The sequence below is a fragment of the Meleagris gallopavo genome, chromosome 3 (genome assembly GCF_905368555.1).
Source record: "Meleagris gallopavo chromosome 3, MGAL_WU_HG_1.1, whole genome shotgun sequence".
Classification (NCBI taxonomy): domain Eukaryota; kingdom Metazoa; phylum Chordata; class Aves; order Galliformes; family Phasianidae; genus Meleagris; species Meleagris gallopavo.
Window position 1 is genome coordinate 44109031 of NC_139406.1, and position 6445 is coordinate 44115475.

Sequence of the window (6445 nt, forward strand, 5' to 3'; positions counted from 1 at the left end):
GTTTTTTTTAAGAGTGGTGAAATCCTTGCTTTTAAGTGCTAATAACCACCTCATGTAAAGTACCTGTTTCAAATGTCTGTGTAACTGACTGCTTTAATGATACACACCAATCATGGACTTCACAGACATATGCTTGCACACTCTAGATGTTGCAGAATTAGGATCTCAATCTGCATCTAGGTATAGCAGCCATGTTAATTCACTGAACCATCCAGGCAAGTAAGAATTGCCTCAGTCGCTCTCTCACCCAAAAAGCTGCATTTCATTTTCTCCAAGAGCTTTTAAAACCATTTCCAAAATAAGATAGATAAAAACCACTTGATCTACGAGCTATGTAGATTCTGGAGAACTGCAATCCTAAGTTTCAGGTTAAGAACTTCAGAAGCATAACCTGGGAAAGATCATTTAAGGTTAGCTTACAAGTGCCTAGCACACAGAGCACCTACAGAATTTGGAAAGATTAAAACGCGCGAAGAATAAGAAAAGGTAAAACCAGTAGGCTGAAATGCTCCAGGAAGTTTATGGGGAAATCTACTCATCAGTTGTTTGCTCCCCAGAGTCCTGCACTTTCAGTCCATTCAATCAATGAAAAGAAGAAAAACAACTCTCCACTGAATATGAAAAGTGCTCTAGATTGTCTTAGAAGAACAGCATCACTTTTGAAGTAACCATAAGTGAGAACTAAAAGAGGAAGGTGATAGAAAACCACGTTTTCAACATTCAATTTAAAAATGTCAGGCTTTATACAGATCGGTGTTATGCTTCTATATAATAGTTGGTTCACAATATTTTCTGATTATTGTAGTTTTAATATCTCCCAATTTACAATGTTACATCAGGAAATATTACATTTGCACGTGGTATTAAGCTATTAACTTTAAGTTATTAACATTTTTTAACATAATTATTATTAATTAGCTCTATTAGAGGGAAAAACAACCAATAATTAGATTTCCACAGATAGCAATAGGGCAGAAGACCACTATTAATACAAGAAATGAGAGTTTCGATAGTGGTACACTTAACTTCAGAATTTATATTTTGCATTCAGTGTACTTCATGCTAGTAGATATCTGAGACAATGTATTTTCACTGCAATATTCAAGAAAACGCTGCACTCAGAACAGCAATATAAATTCATATTTAAAACATACATAGGCTGGAAAGCCTAGTTATCAGGGTGAGCTAAATGTTACATTTCACTAAAAGATCTTACAGAAATTATATTTTAAAATTACAGTTTCTAACTCAGATGTAACTCCTGTTTTAAAAAGGTAGGTGTGGTTTTAAAGAGAAGTGACGTGCTTCCAAAATTCTTACTGAAGTTTTTGTGAAGAAGGCATGCTGCAGATTTTGTCTCTGATATCTCCTTTCTTATAGGTGTCACAGAGACAGCGCTGTCATCAGCTCTGGTGGCTTTAAACCCATTCATCCCATTCAAGCCCTGGCTGTTCCACTGATCCACGCTCAGACCCGGAGCTCCTCCTTCCTGCCAGATGTCTTTTTTCCAGCAAGAAGCTCAGTGATACCACATACAAAAGCCCAGGAATGCTATCAGAGCAACAGAACAGGAACTAAGTTTCAAGCACTGACTTGCTCTAGATCATACACACAGAAACATGAAATTTTCAGATTACAGAGCACAAAAATGAACCCTTTCCCCCAAAAGCTAAATCAATGCATCTCTACACACTCAGGCAAGGTTTTCAGCAGTGCACAGGACTGTGATCTGCATTTCTGTTTGCTTTGTGTCATGGGAACTACGCAAGGAAAGAAATATCAAACTGTATTCTCTGCTTAAATACATTTATTTACTTATCACAGGAAATACTGCTGGCAGGCAGTGAGCTGGCTGCTCAGCCAATCACTGAACATTGTGATCTCATGTTTTTGAATTGGCAGATCTCAGTCTCTCATACAAGCTTGGAATTCATAGATTAGATAAGGAAAAACAAGCAGCCTTTTTTTTTTTTTTTTAATTTACAAGTAATAAGCTACATTAAGAACCCCACTCACATCCCCCAGTTTGGTCAAACAATACATGACTGTTCCTGGTATGCAACCTTCACATAACAAAATGGAACAAGCACTAATTTTTTTTTTTATCTGTTCCAGAGGAATGGAATCAGTGGGTCATCACCCTCACTCAGGTGATACCCCCATTCCAGCCCCCACCAGCAGCCACCCCCCTTACAACACAGCCTGAAGAAGGGGGGAGCGCAAGATCCCTGATGCTACTCAGCCACAGAAGGGAGACTCCTTGCTGCTGCCAATATCAGAGGTTCTTTTGCTGCAGAGCACCCTCACAGCTTCACCCAACTTTGTATTTGCTCATGTCAAGACCAAAAGGTGAGGGACAGGTCCTGTTGGCATCTCTACCTGCGAGCAGTTGTGGTGGGCTTGGCAGGATTTTCAAGCCCTATAAATACCTCAGGCAGTGGCACAGGCTGCTCAGGGAGGTGGTGGAGTCACCATCACTGGAGGTGTTCAAACCGTGTGGATGTGGTACTGAGGGACGTGGTTAGTGGGCATAGTGGGGATGGGTCGGTGGTTGACTAGATGATCTCAGAGGTCTTTTCCAGTCCTAATGACTCTACGATAGGTTGTTGGAATGGGCAAACAGCCTTCCTTTTGCTACAAATCAATCTGCATCCTCACCTTTGTCATCTCTGCCACAGCAGACAGAAGACACACCGGCTACTTGGACAACAGTCACCTCTCAGCATCACCATGTCTGGGATCCTGTCTGAGCACTGGCTGCCTGCAGGCTTCTGTCAGCCTGACTGTGTGCTCACTCTGTTGTTCCGGTTTCCTGTTACTGGTGTGTTTTTTAAGCCAGCAGTTTGTGAGGTGCGGTCCACAAGGCACTGGTGAACAGAAGAGGAAGCTGATAGATCCTTTAGGTGAAAATCTGAAGCCGGCATATGGCAAACTGACTATTTTTAAGGGTGGTGAGTCATTCACCGATTTAAAATAATCGGACGTGTTAGTTCAGAGAAAGGCTTAGTATGTTACACCAGGCATACAATTAATGAAGATAAGTGTCATACTATACTTTATTTTGACATTTTGAGGCCAGCTACCTGACACCAAGCTTTGTAGAAGGAAACAACATTTGCATTTGTGGGTATTTATTACTAAACAACAGCATTTCTTCATATAACTCTGACATAGTTCATCAGAAATAGCAGCATGTATTCCAAAACCATTCAAATCCTTGCTGTTAGAAAACATACCTGGAACATATTAGGAAAGTGTCTAAAAGAGATCAGAACTCTAAAGAGTACATATGCACATCAGTTTCAACTACACCTACAGCTTGGAAGCAAGAAAGCAGCTACTGCAATACCAAGGCAACATATCACAATACAGACATAGAAAAATGGAAACAAGTCAATGTACAGAAGAAGTACCTGGCTACAGTAACATATGGGGTTCTACAATGAAATCATTACTTTCCAAGAAAGGTAACAACACCTCCACTCCCCCAGTGTACCTTCACTAAGAGAGAACAATGCAATTGCACTGCATTTTAACTTAGAGGCAGCTCTTTCTACCTTCTATTGCTTGCATGAGAAGAGTAAAAAACAACTGATTTTCTCAAGGTTAGAAATAAAAGCCCCAGAACAGATAACCCAAAGTTCCCTGCTTATCCTTTATAAGCAGCCTATTCTTTCTTATTTTCCTTCTCTGTAGAGAAAAGCCCCTACAGAGCACGTGTCACACTGACTGTACAGAACTATGAACTGAACAAACAGCACACCATGCTTCATAAGAATCTGTCCATGACTTTTCAAATGACATCAAAAATAAAATAAAAGGGACTCCTTTCTGGTTTTGCTGTTGTTGTTTAAGCTTGCTAATAAACTCACATCCATTACAATCCTGGGTCATATCCAACAGAGCCTAACTGTTACGCTCAAACGGTTGCATTACAGCTGAGGTTCACAGTTCACATCATCACAGAGCAGTTTGGGTCGGAAGGGTCCTTAATGCTCATCCAGTTCCAACCCTGCCTTCCAGAAGAGAAGTGGGTATAAGAATGCAATTGCTGCTGTCTTGATGCACTAGATCCAAAACATTTACACAAATCTGCTTTATGCATCCAACAAAATGGCCCTACCTTCCTATTTTTTATTATTTTTTCTTTAAGGATGGCCATGATATTGCATGAACTGGGGGTGGTGGACGAGCACGGCGCTCTCCCGAAGGGATGCTTTCATTTGATCGGTGTGCTCGTGCCCTAACACACGCAGTCAGATCTGCTCACGCACCTCAGCTGATACTCTCCGCCTGCCGAGACACATTTTCAAAATAACACCACGAAGTCGCCGATAGCGTGCCGAGCGCTCGACAAACGCACAACAAACTCAACGCAGACAACTTGCCCAACACGAGGAAAAACGCCAATAGCGTAAGGGCTGCTCGGACGGGACCTCCAGGTGAAGGCGGGAGGGCGGACGGGCGGACGGCCGCCACCCCACACGCCGCCCTCAGCCCGGCGGCAGCCAACGGGCCAGGTGAGCGGGAGGGGCCTGAGGCGGGCAGCCGGCCGCCGGGCTGAGTGAGGGGTTAGGCCCCGGGTCAGCCCCTCCCCCGCCCCTTATCCCTGCCCCCCTCCCCCGTGCCAGCCCCGGAAGCGGCTCCCTCGCCCTTCACAGAGGCGAAGGGTCCGAGACCGGAGCCGTCCGCACTAACCGTCGGGGTCCCGCTCGCTGGCGCAGCGGCTCCGCCTCGGCCTCACGCACACGACTCCGCCTCGCACCCCATCCCGCCGCCTCCGCCGCCCGGCCCGCAAGGACGGCTGAGGAGAGGCGCGAACTCCGCACCGCGCAGGCGCCGCCGCCCTCGCTCGCGCCGCCGCTCGGGGCAGCGGCTCCTGCCGCCGCGCATGCGCAGAGCGCTCGGGGGCGAGGGGTGGGGTGAGGGAGGGAGGCGCTCTGCGCGAGCGCGGTGGCGCGAGAGAGAGGCAGGAAGGGGAAGGAGACTCCCGCGCGCAGAGCACCATGGGCATTGTAGTTTTCTCGGGGACGCCTACCGGAAGCGGAGTGGGCCGGCTTCCTGCCAGCCGGACTACAACTCCCGGCGACGGGGAAAGGGAGAGCGGCAGTGCCGGCGGCGCTGGGTGGAGCCGTGACGCTTTAGTCCGTTCGCCTCGTCTCGTTTCTAACGCCCCGTAACGGCCGTGCTGGGGGCGGCAGCTGATACTGTGAGGAGCAGCGTGCCTCTGCTAGTCCTGTTCCAGCGGCCTCCTGGTCAGGATATACTCACAAAGCTGGGTCAAGTTCACAGAAACCCTCGGGGCAGACGAAGGCAGCCAACCCCATTTGAGCAGGTGTACAAGGAAACATAAGCATTAGCGATGTCTGACTGAAGCCTTGGTGAGCTACAGTCCTTAGAACTTGTGACACAACCGGCGAGATACACGGCATGTGAATACAAGAGCTGGCACAGCTCCATGGATGTTTACATCCAGCCCGTCTCGATAGCCTTGCTGCTGAGTTTTACATTGACAGCTCAGAAGGGAGCAGCCGTCATCCCCTTGTGACCGCTTTGAACTTGAATTGTCACCGGCTCCTCTTTGCCGTTCTGTGGAGGGTGAGAAAATGGAGAAACGCTGGATGCGGCATGAGGAGACCTGTGCCAAGAAACACATCTCCATCTCCACACGCATCCTGTTTACAGAGATATTCAAAAGAATTTTGTATCCCTCGTCTTTTCTGTTACGTGAAGCACCTGCGTATCTTGAATCCTTTTCAGGATTCCTAACCAACAGGGGAATTTGTTTCAGTCAGAAGCAGCCCAATTCATTCCCACAGTCTCGGACATAATCCTTGAGCTTTTGGACACATTAATACAGTGGCAGCGTGCCACCTGCTTCATTTATTCACTTGAGATTCAATGCTTCTTAGTCCCTGTCAAATGGGCTCTTTGTGTAACCTTCTGTGGTAATCTAAGAGGTCCCCCACAGGAATTTGCGCTATTCAGTGGGAAATACAAAGGGGAGGGTTGTAAACACTCCGATTAGTGTTGGAGCACAGAGATATTGTTGGAGCACAGAAATATTGTCTCCACAGCGTATTACATAACCATGCGATTTCCAATTTACCTCCTCCCTTCCAGAAGAAACAGTTTAACAGCAAGTACTTGCTGGTGTATTTAACTTAACATCACAGCAAACATCTTGGGGTTTTTTGCTGTACAAAGGCTGTATTACTTCTGGCAAAAGAAGAGAGGAAGGTTGCTTCAGAAACATCCGTAGTAATTTGAGATGATTGCCTGTAAGGATCTCTACTTGAAGCAACGGTCGCTAGAGCCTCTCAGCTTTGAAGAATGAGCATTATCAAGGCTGCTGCCAACACAAGTTCACACACAATGGGTCCATCAGCTAACGAGCACAGAACGAATCTTCTCCCATTTTTTGATAAAGACAAATGAGTGATTG

General features: G+C 46.2%; 1 protein-coding gene across 1 annotated transcript in view; it reads right to left on the bottom strand.

Moving 5' to 3' along the window:
* Positions 1–4922, bottom strand: part of RALBP1 (ralA binding protein 1) — a 31146-nt gene extending 26224 nt beyond the window's left edge. Inside the window, exon 1 of the mRNA XM_085220787.1 lies at positions 4699–4922. The gene's annotated coding sequence lies outside the window, so the exon portion shown is untranslated. The remainder of the gene's footprint in view (positions 1–4698) is intronic.
* Positions 4923–6445: the final 1523 nt, after the last annotated feature.